The 20,586-nt window shown below is 39.0% G+C and overlaps 1 long non-coding RNA gene across 2 annotated transcripts; it reads left to right on the top strand.

The window, feature by feature from the left end:
• Window positions 1–309: 309 nt before the first annotated feature.
• LOC142182684 (uncharacterized) lies at window positions 310–19,749 on the top strand. 2 transcript variants are annotated; one of them, XR_012711614.1, is made up of 3 exons: window positions 310–847; window positions 7,032–10,360; window positions 19,556–19,749. It is a non-coding gene; the product is annotated as an uncharacterized LOC142182684 (long non-coding RNA). The 2 variants fall into 2 exon arrangements; XR_012711613.1 differs by having other exon boundaries at window positions 8,528–10,360; window positions 19,556–19,745.
• The last annotated feature ends 837 nt before the right edge of the window (window positions 19,750–20,586 follow it).

Here is a 20,586-nt window from a genome sequence, read left to right as displayed (position 1 = left end):
TCTTTCACTTTATTTTATTACAAGAAAATAAAAATTACAAAAAAAAATTGTTTCATTAATGGTTAGTTTTATTTTAACGGTTATTTCTACTTAAGTAGTCTTAATTAATACTTTGGTAGTATTTTTATCGTTGTTTTTCTTATTTTTTATAGGCAAGAGTTGATGTAAGGTGGATAAATTCTTGGTTAATTAAGCCAATTAGGTTATAAAGGCCCAAGTTTTAAAGCCCATAATTCCTAGGCCCATATATCTAAAAACCTTACAAATACCTAGACCCCAAAGACATCTGATCGGTCGTTTTTTAGTAGAAAAAAGTCGACCCCCCTTGAACATTCTTCTTCAATGAATGAGACAAATCAGACGCCACAACCAATAAACACTATTCCGCCGTTCTTCTTGAAAATCAATGGAAAAATACACCAAAAATGAAGACCAACAAAAGCTGACTCTAGGATAGAAAAAGTTGAAATCAACCGCTATACAAAAAAACACCCTCCACTTAACTTCACCCAAAAACCAAAACAAATAGAGGTCATCCTCTCCAATTAACTAAGACCACAGATCCCTAAGAGTAGACCTTTCAGCCGCAAAGTTGTCGTCCTTCACCCCAATGAACAGTCCTCCATACTGCTTCAACTGCTACAAAGTGAGCAGAGTTCGAGTCCGGATAGTCGAGTAGGTAACCATTTTCCGGTCGAGGTCGCTGGCTTGAAGTTCTGTTGGAATTTTTCTTCCGGTCTGTTTGTTGCTTGGTTTCGTTGTGTTCTGGAAGAACGAATATTGAGGTGTATCCATTTCATAAAGAAGTTTGTCTTCTCAATTTATTGACAAAATTTCCATATCAGAGGTTCTTTTCCTTCAATCTATCTTGATTCATTTCCTTTAATCCATCTTTTTCCTTACATGAAGGTTTATGTTGTCTTTAGTTTTTGGTTTAAATATTTTATTATGTGATTTTGTTTGCTTGCTTCATATCAATTCTGTTAGAAACTAAAGAACTAGAAATTTTCTCCGTATGTGTTGTTTGCTGGGTTAAGTGAGAAAATAACAAAGTTAGTAGAATGAGATTGATGGTTGAAGTGTTTGTGTTTGATTTTTCTAAAATTAGTATTAGGGGAGGAATAACGTAACTCTTCATATTTTGGGTTCAGAATTGGATTCTCTGCAAACTAGAAATTGTGATTACTTGAATTACTTTGACTATTAAGTGACCATCGAGTTGAATTAGGCAAAAAGTTTTAGCTGGTGAGGTTTTAATTTTAGATAATGGGCCAAATGTATTATTTTCGTTTGATTCAATCCAATAAGAACTATAATGTTGTCAACTTCTTACAAACCCATTAATTGTTAAGTTAAGTTTGAACATTAGCCTAAAGTAATTAGAATTTTTTTAAGCCTTCCTTAATTAATTAGACTCTTAAAATTGGTTTGAGGTGTGCCATATCAAGTGAGTTATAATTTATGGCCCTCAACAACTAAGTTTAGAAAATACTTTTAATGGAATAATTTGAGGCGTGCCATGCCAAATAAAATCTCAAGACTCATGGCCCTCACTTAATTAATTTTAGTCCTTAGAAATCGAGGCGTGCCATTTAGTTGAATTTTCTACGGCTCTCGCAAACTTGAAAGTGCGTAGTTGCTTTAGGCACGTAATTTAAATTAATTTCCTTAAACTCGGGTGTGCATTTATGTGACCCAAATCCAAATCTCAACAACGTTAGATAAAACATGTCATGGATCGCGGGTGCATTTATGTGACGTGGTCCAAGATATGTTTTAGACGACGTTGAATCTTTCTAAAAAATATCTAAATAAAAGCGGCTATAAAGTTAAAATGCACATAAGTTTAAACATGTATTAAAATCAGATAATAGGCCAATAATAACAGTTGAGCGACCGTGCTAGAACCATGAAATTCGGGAATGCCTAACACCTTCTCCCGGATTAACAGAATTCCTTACCCGGATTTCTGTGTTCGTGGACTATAGAACAGTGTCAATATTTCCTCGATTCGGAATTCTAAACCGGTGACTTGGGACACCATAAATTATCCCAAATGGTGACTCTGAATCTAATATATAATCTCGTTTCAATTGTCACTTAAATTGGAAAAAACTCCATTATACCCTTCCGGGGGTAGGAAAAAGGAGGTGTGACAACTCTGGCGACTCTGCTGGGGACAAGAACCCTGAATCTCTGGTTCAGGGTTCAAGAATTCGAGCTTTGAATAATTGTTATATTTGGCTTTATTTATTATGTGGTTTTATTACATGTTTGGGCCTATGTGCTAAATGTCGCTTTTTACCGCTTTGATATTATCTGAACTGTATATAAACTGCTACGAAACCCTTCTCTTCTCATCTTTGGGAATGTGCACGCTGGCGTGACTCCTCTTATGTTAGTGTCATACCTTAAATTAGGAAGAGGCTCAGACAAGTTATAAAGTCGGATGGCCTTTTGGTTCCCGGTATGTAGCCCCCCTCGGCTCGAGTTGTCCGCTCGGGTACACAACTCTAGAACAACATACCCAGGTTTTGAACTTAGAATAACTCAGCCTCATGCCAGATCCCTAGTAGGAACGCTTGGTTGCATCATGTGCATTTGACTTTGGGGACCTAACACAGAGGTTTGGTCCGTCTAGGACAGGTGTACCCAAATTAAAAAACCATCCTAATACATCTTACGTGCTACTTGCGCATCTGTTTGTTTCGGCTTGCATGTTGACTGGCTTCTAGAATAAGGAAAGAAAATGAAAAAAAAAAGAGAAAAAAAGAAAATCAAAAAAAGAGAGAGAAAGAGAAAAGAAAAGAGAGCGAGAGGCAGGTATTTGAATTACCCTGAAATTCTGTTGAAATTTTGAAGAAAAAAAAAAAGAAAAGTCATTTCAAAATAAGTCATATTTTTCTGTTGCGTCGGGTGAACTACGCGGGTCTGATTCTCACCGGATGTGAGATGCGTAGGCAAACCTCATCGTTTCTAGCCCATAATTTTCAAAAAATTCAAAAATATTTTCCTTTATTTCCTCTCTAGAAAAGTCTTTTTTTTAGACCCCAATTTTCAAAAAATCCAAAAATATTTTCCATTACTTGCTTCTTTAGAAAACCTTTCTTTTAGACCCTAATTGTTTTTTTTTTAAAAATATACACAAATATTTTCTTTTAATTTCTTCCAAAAATCTAAAAATATTTTCATTCTTCTTTCAAAATTGAAAAGAAAATTCAAAATTCAAAAATATTTTCTTTTTTTAGAAGCATTTCTTTCATAAATTCAAAATAAAATTCCAAAAATATTTTCTTTCTTCTTTAGAAGTTTCTTTCGAAATTCCAGAAAAAAAATTCAAAAAAAAAGTCTTTTTTCTTTAGAAGTTTTTCTTTGCAAAAATGCTGAAGAAAAATCAAAATCTAAAACATATTCCCTTTATTCTTTATAAGTCTTTCTTTCGAAAAAATAAAATAAAAAATTCAAAAAAAAGTTAGTTTATTTACTTTATTCATGATCTTCCCGAACTACGCAAGATCTGATTCATGTCCCCACATGATACGTAGGCAACCCACATCAGGTTCGATCACCATTAAAAAGAAATGAAAAAAATGAAGAAATAAAAAAATATTGATAATAATAAGGACCGACGGAGTCCATTCTAACATGTTTTGTTTTGAATTGTAAAGAAAATTGAGGTGGTCGGTTTGTGGTAAGCTGGAAACACAAGATCCAAGGAAAATTGATAACTGACATCGAAGCTGTTACAAGTGCTCAAGAGACTCAGGGTCAGAGGGTTCAATAAGAGTCTACTGTGTTTGAGAAATATAGAATACTGAAACAGCAAATGACCGAAATGTGTCAAGCATGGGCCAGTGGTAAAGGACAGCTTCGTCATGAGTCACAATTTTCTACACAACAAGAGCAGTACCACTCTCTTGAGTACCACTCATACTCGTTTGATCTTCCTGCAAACATTGAGAAGCCTGCCCGAAAGATGGTACAAGAAGAAATGATCCAAAGAGTGAAAAGCTTAGAACAACGGTTGAAAAACATGCAAGGGTTGGCAGGTCAAAAGAGTGTTTCCTTCAAAGATCTATGTATGTTCCTCGATGTCCACTTGCCGCTTGGTTTCAAGACTCCCAAATTTGAAAAGTATGATGGACATGGAGATCCCATAGACCACCTAAAAAGGTATTGCAATCAACTGAGAGGTGCGGGAAGAACTGAAGAATTGTTGATGGCTTATTTTGGGGAAAGCCTTACGGGAGTAGCCAACGAATGGTTTATGGATCAAGACACGTCTCGCTGGTATGTCTGGGATGACATGGCATAGGCCTTTGTCAAATAGTTCCAATACAACATTGACATTGCCCCAAACCGCAATTCCCTTTCAAACTTGAAGAAGAAACCAACTGAAAGTTTCAGGGAATATGCCATTAAATGGAGAGAGCAAGCGGCCAGAGTTAAGCCACCCATGGATGAGCATGAGTTAATCACTGTCTTCCTTCAGGCTCAAGAGCCAGATTATTTTCAAAACATGATGTCCGCAGTGGGTAAATCCTTCTCGGAAGCAATCAAAATGGGGGAAATGATTGAGAATGGTCTTAAGACAGGCAAAATTATAAGTCAAGCAATTCTCAAAGCCGCAACTCAGGCTGTCCTGATTGGATTCGATAATTTTAGTGACACGAATGAGAAACACGAAGAAATCATGATGATATCATGGTCAAGAAGAAGTCCTAGAAGAGCATCTCGAAGGTATGAGCAACCTCATCAGGTTTCCCATGATTCCCCTGAATACTATTATCCGCTTCAGAACCCTCAATACTCTGTTGTTGCACCTCAGTATGTTGCCCGGCCACCAAGACACCCCAGAAGGCGAGCACCAGCACCGTAAAATCTCCAGTAGCCTCCACAAAATTTTCAAATGCCCTATAACCCACATCCAAGCCAGAGGTATAGAAGGGAACAAAGGCTGAAAGATAATTTTACACCAATAGGAGAGTCCTATGCAAACTTATTTGAGAAATTAAAGCAGTATGACATGATTGCACCTATTCCTCCAAATCATGTGGACCCCCATGCAAGAAGCTTTGACCCTTCTAAAAGGTGTGAATACCATTCCAATGCCCAGGGGCACAATGTTGAAAGTTGTCGGGATTTGAAAAGAGAAATAGAAAGGATGATCCAGGAAAACCTGATTGTGATCCAAGACAGTGACACCCAGAATATCGCGCAGAATCCTTTACCTGCACATCATGATGCACACTTTGTGAGGATGATACCTGGTGACATGGAGTATGAGAATCCTCTTGGGAACTTTCTAACTGAAGTTAATGATATTGAAATTGGAGAAGGCTCTGCTGATTCTGATAAGCAAATTTGTGGCTAAATGTCAAGCCTAGCAATTGAAAAGTCATTCCCTCCTTACTAGGAAGGAATCTTGGTAGCTTGTTTTGATGTTTTTTCTATTATCTAGGTTATTTCAGGGTTATGATCCAAATTTTATTTGTTTTATTGAGTCAAACTCTTCTATCCCTCCATTCTGTTTGTGTGAGTCTTGTCTGTCTGTTCTGTTGCTATTTTCATTATTCGGGTTATTTTAGGGTTGTAAATCGTATTTTGGGTTGCTTGTTTAGTTATAAAACCCTTTCATCCTTTACTCAATAAAATACAGTTTGTACTTTTGTGTCATTCTGTTCCTAGTTCTTTTGTCGCTAGTTCTAATGACATGACATGCATGCAGAAATTTTTGGCCAGATCTTAGGAACTGATTTAATCTGGAATTGGATAACTAAAAAAAATACATTTGAGGATGAATAAAGAGTTGGAATACTTTGAACTATGGTCGAGTAAAATTCACTTTCAAATCATTGTGAAGATTAGGCTTGAGGATGTTTAATCAATTGAAGTTTGTTGGAAAGTTTGTCACTAAGGGATGAAAAAATATCTTGTGACCACGGCACACCAAGAAGACAGACATGTTCGTCAATGCTTTGATCGCTAAAAGATACCATGTTTGACGTTCTCGAGGTTGGGAGGCCCTTTTTCTGCTACCCAAACACTTTATATCATTCGCTACCCCTTTTGAGCCTGTGTTATTTTCTTTGGCTACCCTCTTTTGGAATCAAGTTTAGAGTAAAAAAAAAAAGAAAAAGAAAACAAATCGATGTCCCAAGAGTACAAACTGGGGCAATTCTTAGAAAGTTAAAAAAAAAAGATTTGTCAAAGCTCCATGCCCTAAAAAATAGGAGCGGGGGCAACTTGTTTTGAAAACAAAAGAAAAAGAAAAGAAAAGAAAAGAGAAAACAACAAAAAGAAAAATGAAAAAAATAGTTAGGTCAGATGTTTGAACTACATTCGACCTGATTCCTTAAAAAAGGATACGTAGGCAGCCTCACGGTTCGGTCCAACCAAATAAGAATTCAGAAAAGAAAAGAAAAATTTCAAAAAAAATCCCTAGTATCTGAAACTGGGGCAAAGATTTTATTTTACTTTTGAAAGAGTCGATTCCAAGAGTTGTAAGTCTACACCCCCTTTTATTTTGAGTCTACGTTAAGCCTTCATGCCGACCCTTCTGTCCAACCCTATCCAAAACCATCCAAATAAAGACCTCCCAATATGCCTTCAAGAATGCCAAGAGAAACATGCAATGAGCAATGGCTGTCACGCGACATAAAACACTGACAAGTTGCTCGCACAAGAAAGTAAAAGAAAAAGAAAATAAGGAAAATGAAAGAGTCTTACTAGGGAAAACCTTCACGGGCACTGTAAGGCGACGGTAAGCAGAGATAAATAAATAAAAGAGGCTTGTTGGTGAAAACCCCTCGGGGCACCACTAGTCGAAAGTGAGTCATGAAGCTAACGTAAATGATTGGCACGAACAAGCCCGACTTCGAAGTCATAAGAATGGTAAAAAGGAAGATTTGGTCAGTTTGACAAATCGACTGTTAAGTTCAAAATGCATGTCATGATCATTAAGACTAATTATTGAGGAAAAAAAAGAGAAAATAAATAAATAATAATTCTTCCTTCTGTCCTTCTGACAGGGGCATTTCTTGTTAATAATTGTTTCTTTGCATCATTGTGTCCTTCACTCTGAGTTCGTCCTTGTCAAAACAAGCAAGAAAAGATTTCAAAATCTGCTACCAGCTTTTTAGTTGCACGAAGTAAATTTGGCCAGCACACTTGGTTGTTACTGTCAACATACCTTGAGGATTCATGCAAAAGCTCCCCCCAAAAGACCCCTGTCAGCCTACTTGGCGCAAACAAAGATAACTGGTGATTCTCTTTAACAGACAAGTTGCTCAAAAAGCAGAAAGTCATTCAAGATATCAGAAAATGTCACATAAGCAAAGATCTCCAGTTGGGATAAGGTTGATTGAGCCACAAATACAAATGGTACTGGGTGTAAGACAATCAGGGTTAATGCAGAGCAAAAATCTCTTGAGATCGACTCGAGCCGATTGAGCAGAAGCCAAGCTGCCCAAGACTCAAAGCCACAAACTGACCACCATTTTCAAAACTAACAAATTTTTCTTTGTGTGACACAGGAACAAAGCAGTGCAAGGAAAGTGGTTCAAAAAAAAGAAGAAAGAAAAAAAAAAAAAAACAAAAAAGAGAAGGAAAAGAAAAGAAGAGAAGAGACTATAAAGGGAAGTTTCTCAAATCTTCGCCTTTATTTGTCTTGCTATTGTGCATAAAATCTTGCCATTGATCTTCATATTTTGCCTCCTAAGATAAAAAGTCCTAGTCTGATGGATTTTCCTCCCAACAAAATCTTAGTCTGATGAATCATTCTCCTAAGATAACAAAGAAGAGGACCTAGTCTGATGAATTTTCTCCTAGGATCAAAATCTTAGTCTGATAAATTTTCTCCTATGATAGGAAACCTAGTCTGATGAATTTTCTCCTTGGATAGAAATCTTAGTCTGATGAATCTTTCTCCTAAGGTACCGAAAAGAGACCTAGTCTGATGAACTTTTCTCCTAGGATCAGAATCTTAGTCTGATGAATTTTTCTCCTAAGATAGAAGACCTAGTCTGATGAACTTTCTCCTAGGATAGAAATCTTAGTCTGATGAATCTTTCTCCTAGAATCAAAATCTTAGTCTGATGAATCTTTCTCCTAAGATAGAAAACCTAGTATGACGAATGTTCTCCTAGGATAATTTGAAAAAAGGGAAGTCTGGATTTGAAAAAAAAATGAAAAAAAGAAGGGGTCAATTTTAGTTTTCTTAAGTTATAAATCTTTAGTTGTCTTGAAATCAGGATCCTCATGGATAATGGGATTTAATTTTAAAAGTTTTTTCAAGACCCTCTTAGATAATGGGATTTAGCATAAGTTTTACTTGAGGAAATATAATTTAGCTTTAAAATTTTCCCTCTTAAGATGAGATTTAATTTTAGTTTTCAGGACCCTCTTGGATAATGGGATTTATCTTTTTAAATTAATAGAACTCTTTTGGATAACATGATTCGATTAACATTCACAGATGTTCCCGGTACCAAACTCAGGCAAAAAAGCTTCTTTTGTTTTGTTGTAGTAGCAGGCGCCCACCTGGAGAACAAGGGAAGACAGTTCAAGTTTCAAGGGAAGACAGTTCAAGTTTCAAGGGAAAGCAGTTTCGAAGGAAGACAGTTCAAGTTTAGCAATCAGGTGCCCACCTGGAGAACAAGGAAAGACAGTTCAAGTTTCAAGGGAAAATAGTTTCGAAGGAAGACAGTTCAAGTTTTGGCACTCAGGCACCCACCTGGAAAATAAGGGAATTCATTTCAGAATGCAATTCAAGTCAACAACAAAAGAAGCTCGCGGCAAGAATGCGAGTCAACAGTTTGAGATGATCAACAAAAGTTAGTTACAATCCAGAATTAAAAAAGAAGAAAGTCAAGAAGTGAATCCAAATGCAGAAGTTGATGAAAGATGTGAGCTGCTCAAGACATGACCGAAGTCACAAGCATGGTGTGTCCGGTTTTGATCCAAAAAACTGAAGAAGATTAAATCAACACCTGTAGCTAACAAACATCAAGATTCGGATCAGAGTCCGCATGAAGAATCAACCAAGACACAAGATCAAGCTTCAGAAGACTAATAGATAGGAATCTTGTAACTCGTAGCTAATAGGCTTAGTTAGTCTTTTTCATTTTTGATTTTGATGTAATAACGGGACTGCGGATCGGAACCTCGACGGCACCTCAATCGACTCTCCACCTCGGCATACTCCATCACCTCATTCACATCTGAACTACACGTGGCCTGATTCCTTTATAGCCAAGGATATGTAGGCAGCTCAGATACAAGGGCTCGGTCACATTCCCCTTTCTCTTAGTTTTAGTCTCTCTAAATAAGGGTCGGGTCAAAAAACTTGTCTAGTCGTTCTTTGTCTAAAAATACTTCATATTTCCAGTCAAATAGGGGTAGTTGTAGACATGTGATTTTTAACCCTCCCCAAGATTTTTTATATTTTAGTATGTAAATATTTAATTTAGGCCTAATATTGTTATTTCAACTAATTTTGACTCTTTCACTTTATTTTATTACAAGAAAATAAAAATTAGAAAAACAAAATTATTTCATTAATGGTTAGTTTTATTTTAATGGTTATTTCTACTTAAGTAGGACTAACTAATACTTTGGTAGTATTTTTATCGTGGTTTTTCTTATTTTTTATAGGCAAGAGTTGATGTAAGGTGGATACATTCTTGGTTAATTAAGCCAATTGGGTTATAAAGGCCCAAGTTTTAAAGCCCATAATTCCTAGGCCCATACCCTTTAATCTAAAAAACCTTACAAATACCTAGACCCCAAAGACATCTGATCGGCCGTTTTTTAGTAGAAAAAAGTCGACTCCCCTTGAACATTCTTCTTCAATGAATGAGACAAATCAGACGCCATAACCAATAAACATTATTCCGTCGTTCTTCCTGAAAATCAATGGAAAAATACACCAAAAATGAAGACCAACAAAAGCTGACTCTAGGATAGAAAAAGCTGAAATCAGCCGCTATACAAAAAAAAATAACCCTCCACTTAACTTCACCCAAAAACCAAAACAAATAGAGGTCATCCTCTCCAATTAACGTAAGACCACAGATCCCTAAAGGTAAACCTTTCAGCCGCAAAGCTGTCGTCTTTCACCCCAGTGAATAGTCCTCCATAATGCTTCAACTGCTACAAAGTGAGCAGAGTTCGAGTCCGGATAGTCGAGTAGGTAACCATTTTCCGATCGAGGTCGTTGTCTCAAAGTTCCGTTGGAATTTTTCTTCCGGTCTGTTTGTTGCTTGGTTTCGTTGTGTTCTAGAAGAACGAATATTGAGGTGTATCCATTTCATGAAGAAGTTTGTCTTCTCAATTTATTGACAAAATTTCCATATCAGAGGTTCTTTTCCTTTAATCTATCTTGATTCATTTCCTTTAATCCATCTTTTTCCTTACATGAAGGTTTCTATTAACTTTAGTTTTTGGTTTAAATATTTTATTATGTGATTTTGTTTTCTTGCTTCATATCAATTCTGTTAGCAACTAAAAAAGTAAAAAAATTCTCCGTATGTGTTGTTTGCTGGATTAAGTGAGAAAATAACAAAGTTAGTAGAATGAGATTGATGGTTGAAGCGTTTGTGTTTGATTTTTCTAAAATTAGTATTAGGGGAGGAATAACTTAACTCTTCATATTTTGGGTTGAGAATTGAATTCTCTGCAAACTAGAAATTGTGATTACTTGAATTACTTTGACTATTAAGTGGCCATCGAGTTGAATTAGGCAAAAAGTTTTAGCTTGTGAGGTTTTAATTTTAGATAATGGGCCAAATGTATTATTTTCGTTTGATTCAATCCAATAAGAACTATAATGTTGTCAACTTCTTACAAACCCATTAATTGTTAAGTTAAGTTTGAACATTAGCCTAAAGTAATTATAATTCTTTTAAGCCTTCTTTAATTAATTAGACTCTTAAAATTGGCTTGAGGTGTGCCATATCAAGTGAGTTATAATTTATGGCCCTCAACAACTAAGTTTAGAAAATACTTTTAATAGAATAATTTGAGGCGTGCCATGCCAAATAAAATCTCAAGACTCATGACCCTCACTTAATTAATTTTAATCCTTAGAAATCAAGGCGTGCCATTTAGTTGAATTTTCTACGGCCCTCGCAAACTTGAAAGTGCGTAGTTGCTTTAGGCACGTAATTTAAATGAATTTCCTTAAACTCGGGTGTGCATTTATGTGACCCAAATCCAAATCTCAACAGTGTTAGATAAAACGCGTCGTGGACCGCGAGTGCATTTATGTGACGTGGTCCAAGATGTGTTTTAGACGACGTTGAATCTTTCTAAAAAATATCTAAATAAAATCGGCTATAAAGTTAAAATGCACATAGGTTTAAACATGTATTAAAATCAGATAATAGGCCAATAATAACAGTTGAGCGACCGTGCTAGAACCACAGAATCCGGGAATGCCTAACACCTTCTCCCGGGTTAACAGAATTCCTTACCCGGATTTCTGTGTTCGCGGACTATAGAACAGAGTCAATCTTTCCTCGATTTGGGATTCTAAACCGGTGACTTGGGACACCATAAATTATCCCAAGTGGCGACTCTGAATCTAATATATAATCCCGTTTCGATTGTCACTTAAATTGGAAAAAAAACTCCATTATACCCTTCCGGGGGGTAGGAAAAAGGAGGTGTGATAATGGCTTCCAACTCCAAATCATGAACCAGATAGTTCTTCTCATAAATCTTCAACTGCCGCGAAGCATAGGCAATGACCTTGCCATCCTGCATCAATACTGCACCAAACCCTATATGTGATGCATCACAATATACTATATAAGGCCCTAAACCTGTGGGCAACAACCAACATCAGTGTCATAGTCAGAGCTGTCTTGAGCTTCTGAAAGCTTGCCTCACACTCCTCCGACCACCTAAACTGGGCACCCTTCTGGGTCAACCTGGTCATCGGGGCTGTGATAGATGAAAACCCCTATACGAACCGGAGATAGTAGCCTGCCAATCCCAAGAAACTCCGAATCTCTGTGGCTAATGTTGGTCTAGGCCAGTTCTTGACCGCCTCAATCTTCTTCAGATCAACCTGAATACCCTCTGCTGATACAACATGACCTAGGAATGCAACTGAACTCAACTAGAACTCACACCTCGAGAACTTAGCATATAACTGACTAACTCTCAAGGTCTGAAGAACCATTCTAAGATGCTGCTCATGCTCCTCCCAACTGCGGAAATAAATCAAAATATCATCAATGAAGACTATCACGAACGAATCCAGATAAGGCCTGAACACTTGGTTCATTAGATCCATAAAAGTTGTTGGGGCATTTGTCAACCCGAATGACATCACCAAGAACACATAATGCCTGTACTGAGTGCAGAAAGCTGTCTTAGGGACATCGGATTCCCTAATCCTCAATTGATGGTAGCCAGATCTTAAGTCAATCTTCAAAAATATCTTGGCACCCTGAAGCTGATCAAACAAATCATCAATCCTCGGCAATGGATACTTATTCTTGATTGTAACCTTATTCAATTGCCGGTAATCAATGCACATTCTCATCGATCTGTCCTTCTTCTTAACAAGCAACACCGACGCACCCCAAGGTGAAACACTTGTCCCAATGAAACCCTTCTCAATAAAGTCTTGCAACTGATCCTTCAACTATTTCAACTCAGGCGGGGCCATACGATACGACAAAATAGAAATGGGCTGAGTGCCCCGAGCCAAATCAATGCAAAAGTCAATATCCCTGTCGGGTGGCATACCCGGCAGGTCTGAAGAAAAAACCTCAGAAAACTCACGAACAACGGGCACATAATCAATAGAAGGAACCTCGGCACTAGAATCACGAACATATGCCAAATAGGTCAAACACCCTTCTCGACCATATGCCGAGCCTTTACATAATAGATAACACTACGGGTAGAATGATCAGGAGTCCCTCTCCACTCTAAATAGGGTAAACTCGGCAAGGCTAAGGTCCCTCTCCACCATATGGGGTCTCTTGTCCGACCCCTGACCACCTCTCTGCGACAGAACCATCTCCACCCTCCTGGCCACATTGGTCGCCTCCTGGAAAGTAATCTCACTCCCAGTCTCCCTAGCCATCTGAAGATGAATCGGCTGAATAAGTCCATCAATGAACCTCCTCACCCTCTCTCTCTCGGTGGGGAATATGACAAGAGCATGACGAACCAAGTCAATGAATCTGGTCTCATACTGGGTAACAGTCATGGAACCTTGCTGGAGACGCTCAAACTGCCTCTGATAGGCCTCTCTCTGAGTGATGGGGAGAAACTTCTCCAGAAATAGCTGAGTAAACTGCTCCCATGTTAAAGCTGGCAATCCGACTGGTCTAGCCAAATAGAAATCCCTCCACCAAATCTTGGCGGATCCTGACAAGCAAAAAGTAGCAAAATCGACCCCATTCGTCTCAACTATCCACATGTTCCTGAGAACCTCATAGAAGCTGTCTAGATAATCCTGGGGATCTTCAGTAGATGCACCACTGAAAGTAGTAGTAAAGAGCTTGGTGAACCTATCCAGCCTCCACAAAGCATCGGCAGACATAGACACCCCATCACTGGTCTAAGCTACCACACCCGGCTCAACTGCTCCAACTGGCTGAACTGCTGGGTCTAGAACTGAGGAGCTACCTGCTCCGAAGTGCGAGTAGCAGGAGTCCGGGCTCTTCCTCCAGCCTGAGAGACGGCTAGTGCTATAGGAAGCAAGCTTGCTTGGGTGACACTCTCCATAAGGCCCACTAGACGGACCAGAGCATCCTAAAGAACTGGGGTAGCAATAAACCCCTCTGGGACCTGAGCTGGGCCCACCAGAACTGCTAGGTCCGGAACCTCATCATCAAAGTCAACCTAAGGCTCCGCTGCGGGTGTTGTTGCCCTGGACTAAGCTCTGCCCCTACCTCGGCCTCTAGCACAGCCTCGGCCTTGCCCTCTAGCACAACCTCGGCCTCGCCCTCTTCCCCTCATGGGAGCTGCTACTGGGGGCTCGGGTTGCTGATCAGTGGATGAGGAAGCGCGTGTTCTCACTATCTACGAATGAACAGAGTAGAAATTCAATTAGCATTGAGAAACCAAACCGCACGACAAAAAAAAACAAATGTGAAGTTTTTCCTAGCTTTGTAGCCTTTGGTGGATAAATACAGACGTCTCCGTACTGATCCCTTGGACTCTACTAAGCTTGTCTGTGAATTGTGAGACTTATGTAACCTAGAGCTCTGATACCAACTTGTCACAACCCGAATTTTTTCACCCTCAGGAATCGTGGTGGCGCCTACTCGTAGAAGCTAGGCAAGCCACGAAATATAGAAATTCTAACTCATTCATTTTAATACTTTTTAACCGTTTGAATTAGTAGGTAATCAACATTTTAAATATTAACAATAAATGGAATAAGTGGAAGACTTAAACAGCTAAAAATAACCAAGCCAGTACTACAAGGCCAATATACTCCTCTACCCGGAATCTGGTGTCACAATATTCACGGACTATCTATGAGTACTACATACACTTGTCTGCAAAAAAATACAATCTGTCTCGAAATCTAATGAAAACAGAGTACATAATAATGTAGAAGAGAACGCCGGGCCTGCAAACGCCTGCAGGACTACCTCGGGATCTCTGGATGGACTGAAGGCAAGCTCCCCGAGTGCTACTGTCCAAAAGTTGCTCCGGAATCTGCACATAGTGCAGAGTGTAGCATCAGCACAACCGGCCCCATGTGCTGGTAAGTGCCTGGCCTAACCCCAGCGAGGTAGTGACGAGGCTAGGACCAGACTTCAGATAAATCTGTGCAGTTATATAATATACAACAGAAAAATAATACAGGAAATAAACAAATAAAGGTGGGAGGGGGTACATGCTGCGGGGAAAATATCAAGTCCAGCAGTAATTTAAGAGAGATATGAGGGGACAATTCAAGATCTACAACAAAACAATAATAACACTGTTGCGGCACGCAACCTGATCCCTATCATTTAACGTTGTTGCGGCGTGCAACCCGATCCACTTATATCACTGTTGCGGCATGCAACCCGATCCTTTTATATCACTAATGTTGTGTGCAACCTGATCAATTTATATCACTGTTGCGGCATGCAACCCGATCCATTTATATCACTATTACAGTGTGCAACCCGATCCAATATAACATTGTTGTGGCGTGCAACCCGTTCTATAAGTAGTATTGTTGCGGCGTGCAACCCGATCCATATATTTGTATACTTTTAGCAACAACCATACCAAGAGTCCCGGCAAGGGATCAACAATAAACTACACTATCCCAGCAAGGGATTTGACAGTAAAAGTAAATACGTTCCGACAAGGGAGAAACATCTATAACCAATCTTAACCCAACTTCTACTCATCTAAACTAACACCAATACTCAATCATAAGTAATTTCCACGAAAACAAACTTAATCCTTGCTCAATATTGAGAATCATCAATTAAAGCATCCATAGTATCATTTTAGAACACAACAAATTTCAATTTAAGACTCACGGTCATGCTCAACACCAACGTATAAATACTCGTCACCATGCCTATACATCGTACTCAATAAGAAGCAAATATCAAATAGGACAAAACTCCTAATCCCTCAAGCTAAGGTTAGACCAAACACTTGCCTCAAACTTCCACGGCCAACTCAAGCCTCAAACATCGCCTTTCCTTTCGAATTCGGCTCCAAATCAATTGTATCTAGACATAATCGACTTAATAACATCAATAAACGCTAAACAATCCAATTTCAATGCTTAATTATAGCTTTCCCATCATTCTTCCCAAAATGTCAAAAATTGACCTCGGGCCCGCTCGGTCAAAACACGAGGTTCGGACCAAAACCCGATCACCCATTCATCCACGAGCCCGAATATATAATTTATTTTGAAATCTAACCCCAAAACAAGGTCAAATCCCATTTTTGGTTCTGTTTTAAAATTACTGGACAGGCCTTCATCGTGTTTGCGATAGGCCTATTGCGTTCGCGATGAAACCAACTTAAGTGTCCTTCGTATTCGCGCTAAACGGCTCGTGTTCGTGGAGCTTCAGCTCCCAGATCTTTCGCGTTCGTTTCCATGTGGTCGCGTTTGCACAGGGTATCGTACCCCTCCCCCTGCCCAGGCTATAAGCCTTCGCGTTTGCGATACCAGGCCCCCGTTTGCGAAGGGAAGACCCCCCAATGCTTCGCATTCGCAACCTGGTTCTCGCGTTCGCATAGAAGGAATTTTCCTTCAACATGAATAGCTCATCGTGCTCGCGAGGGTCCTCCCGCGAACGCGAAGAAGAAAATATTAGCACACCAGGACTGAAAAACCTACAACTTTTTGAGCTCTAAAAACCTTCCGAAACACACCCGAGCCCTCGGGACTCAAAACCAAACATACGTACTAACTCAAAAACACCATATGAACTTATTCGTGTGATCAAATAGCCAAAATAACATCGTTAACATCGAATTAAACCTCAAAACCACTGAATTATTTCAAAACTTCTTAAAACATCAAATTTTGCATTTAAGGTCCGAATCACATCAAACGGATTCCGTTTCTTACCAAATTTCACAGGATTATCTTAAATCACATATAAGACCTGTACCGGGGGCCAGACCCAAAAATACAGGCCTGATACCAACATGTTCTAATCAAAATTCACTTCCAAATCCTTTAAACAATTTCAGAAAATAATTTTCTTAAAAAATTCATTTCTCGGGCTTGGGGCCTCGGAATTCGATTCTGGGCATATACGCCCAAGTCCCATATTTTACTACGGACCCTCCGGGACTATCAATTTACGGGTCCGGGTCCATTTACCCAAAATATTGACCGAAATCAAATTAATTCATTTTATAGTCAAAACTTATCATTTTCATAGATTTTCACATATAAGATTTCTGGCTATGTGCCCGAACTGCGCACGCAAATCGAGGTGATGCTAAAAGAGATTTTTAAAGCCTCGGAATGTAGAGTTTCATTTAAAATGACCAAATTTTAACTTGTTAGTATATGATATCGGATTGGAATATTTATGATTTGGATAGCTCTGTTAGGTGATTTGGGACTTAGGAGCGTGATCAGAATGTATTTTGGAGGTTCGTGGAAGGTTTAGGCTTGAATTGGCGAAATTAGGATTTTGGCGGTTACCGATTGATAGGTGAGATGTGATATTGGGGTTGGAATGGAATTCTAGAAGTTGGAGTAGGTCCATGGTATCATTTTTGATGTGCCTGCAAAATTTCAGCTCATTCGGACGAGGTTTGATAGACTTTTTGATCAAATTCAGAATTCGAAAGTTTTTGGGATTCTTAAGCTTGGATCGGATGATGATTTGATGTTTTGATTTTGTTTTGAGCGTTACGAAGGTTGGAACAAGTTTGAATGATGATATGGAATATGTTGGCATGTTTGGTTGAGGTCCCGAGGGCCTCGAGTGAGTTTCGGGTGGTACACGGATCAATTTTTGAACTTTGGACTTGGTAGTTTTACTGGTTTTTGTTGCAGACATTATTGTTCATCGCGTTCGCGGAGGTGCATCGCGTTCGCGAAGGGTATTTTGTATGATTATGATTTTAGTTCTACGCATTCGCGATGGGAGATACGCATTCACGAAGGGGAACTAGAAGCAAGAGAGGATTTGTGCTCCGTGTTCGCGAAGTGAGAGCCGCGATCGCGAATGTCCGTTTAGTGGTGCATCGCGTTCGCGAGATGGTCCTCGCGTCTGCATAAGAGGATCTTTGGTCAGTAGCTAATTATGCTACACGAACGCGAGTGTGTGGCCGCGTTCGCGAAGGGTTAAACCTGGGAAGTCAGATTATATTTTAAAAATGAGAGTTTAAGTCCAAAATCACAAAAAGTCATTAGAGAGCTCGGGAGGAGGTGAAACTTGAGGATTTTTTCAGAGAAGCAATTGGGGTAAGTATTCTTCACTCATATTTGGTTTAATTCCATTATTTAGTCTTGAATTTCATCATTTAATTTGAGAAATTAGAGTGGAAATTAGGGAAAAATGGAGGAAAAGTTTGAGAATTCTTTTAGGGATTTGAATGGGCAATTGAGGTCGGATTTTGAGGAATTTGTTATGGGCATACTCGTGAGAGTGTAAGGATTCTATTGATATGATTTTTATCGGATTTAGAGACGTGGGCCCGGGACCGGGTTTGGCCAATTTCAGGATTTTTTGTATAAATTGGATATTTTCGAGTGGGCTTTGTTCCCTTAGCACATTTTGATGGTATAAATCTGATTTTGGTTAGATTTGGATGCAACTGGAGGCCGATTCGAGGGGAAAAGGTATCACGGGCTAGAGTTTGAGCCGGATAGAGGTAAGTAATGATGTCAAATGTTGTCCTAAGGGTTTGAAACCCCAGATTTCACATCGTTGTGCTATTTTGGGGTAACACACACGCTAGATGATGAGTGTGGGGTCGTGCACCATTGGGGATTGTGACTTAGTCCGTCCCGTATGACTATTTAGCTGCATATTTGATAGGAATCTATTTGTTATATTTGTGTTTTGGGCTAAATGCTATGTTTGGGCCTCGTGCCGACTGTTTTGGACCCTTATGAGACTTTCACTACCTTTCCTCACTGTTTTAACTTAATAATTGTATTCAGTCATGCAACATGTTTTTGTAATTTCCTAACTCAGCCTTATTTACTAAATTTTGACACTATAAATGATATTTGTGCTGAACGACCTGTTTTACTGATAGTCCGAGTGACTTGTGAGGTTGATGACTGTGAGAGGTCAAAGGTCTGATAGTGAGATTGATGACTGAGATAGACCGAGGGTCTGATTGTGAGGATAATGACTGAGAGAGGCCGAGGGCCTGGTTGTGAGGATTATATATTTATGGATCGGGTTGCACGCCACATCAATATATATATATATATATGGATCGAGCTTCACGCCGCAGCGGTTATTATATGGTACCTATTGAGCGTGAGTGCTGAGTGTGCGCACTGATTGATAAGAGTTGAGTCATGAGTGACTTAGAGGCTTTCCCGAGGAGCTATATATTCATGCATACGAGTGATGCTTTGCTTGAGGGGCCTGTTTATGAACTTCCTGGTTTCACTCTTCCTTAAAGTGAGTTTTTATTGAATATGTTGATTTAATTACTGGTTTCACTCATCTTTAGACCGAGCCTCTATTGAAAATGTTGAGCAAATGCTTTAAACAACTCTCATTTAAACTGAATTTTTTTAAGTTATGAAATGGTTATGAATTTCTGTTTTGCCGAGGGGTTGTATACGAACTATGTTTTTGCTCGAGGGGCCGATTATGATTTTCATCACTTTCACTATATATATATTTCATTAAACCTCTATTTAAAAGGAGAGAAAGATATTTTCCAAAGGATTTTACTGAAGTTGGAAGTTTAACGAAATGATTTGATTTGTATCCTGTTTTTTTTGGAAATATGCGGTATTCTCTATGGTGCTATGATGTGGTTTACGTGATTTCTTACTGCTCAGACCTTATTTACTTTTATTACTTACTAAGTTGGAGTACTCACATTACTCCCTGCACCTTGTGTGCAGATTCATGTATTTCTGAACCCGGTAGCGGGTGTTGATCGCTTAGAGGCAGAGTCATCGGAGTTTAGCAAGGTAGCTACCCGGCGTTTGCAACACAGCTTTTCTCCCACTTTTTTCATTAGACTGTAATTAGTACATTTTCAAACTTTTTGTTGTATTCAGATTTTAGTAGATGCTCATGACTAGTGATACCCTGATGTCGGGCTTGTGCATTTATTCTGCACTATTCTTTTAAATTTACATCATGATATTATTGATTAATAAATGGTATAAAAATAATTTTTATTAAATAATTGTTGATTCAGGAGTTGTGTCGGCTAGCCTAGTTTCATGATAAGGTCGTCACAACCGGGTCAGTTTTTGGGTTGTGACAAGTTGGTATCAGAGCCTAGGTTATATAGGTCTCACGAGTCATGAGCAGGTTTAGTAGAGTCTAGCGGATCGGTACAGAGACATCTGTACTTATCCTCGGGAGGATGCAGAACCTTTAGGAAAAACTTTTCATTCTTGAATTCTTATCGTGCGTCTTTGATTCAGCTTGAAATGTAACTCTTGAAATTTTTTCCATGCCTTCGTATGTGCGCATGAACGCTCAGTATCAGATGTGCCTCGATGGCTTGTGATTATCTGATCAAGGGGCGAAATGTGATTTCTGTGCGTTGATGTTGGGCCAGTTTGGAGGTCTTGAGGCCGGGTTTTGCCTGTAGCTTGAGCATCGAGGTGCTGATTATGTCAGCACGTGTTTTTGAACATATATGTTCGGTAGTGTCCCTATTAGTAGAAGTGATGGCTGGATGGCTATGTGATGAGTATGTTATGACTGCGAGATGTATTCATACAATTTGGAAGTGACGAGAAGGGTCTGCTGGAGATAGAAGAACTATTAACTGCTTGATTTCCATCTTGATCTGAGGTATAGCCCCGAGTTATGGGTGTGTGAAGAATCTTTTCATGTTTTCTAGTTGGGAAGTGAAGTAGATTTCATGTGGTGATATGAGTTCAGACTCAGGAAGATTAAGTGACTGCATAATGTT

This window comes from Nicotiana tabacum, chromosome 7 (assembly GCF_000715075.1).
Source record: "Nicotiana tabacum cultivar K326 chromosome 7, ASM71507v2, whole genome shotgun sequence".
In the NCBI taxonomy this organism is placed as follows: Eukaryota; Viridiplantae; Streptophyta; class Magnoliopsida; order Solanales; family Solanaceae; genus Nicotiana; species Nicotiana tabacum.
Note: the sequence above shows the minus strand (reverse complement) of the source record. Positions and strands in the feature narration are given on the sequence as shown.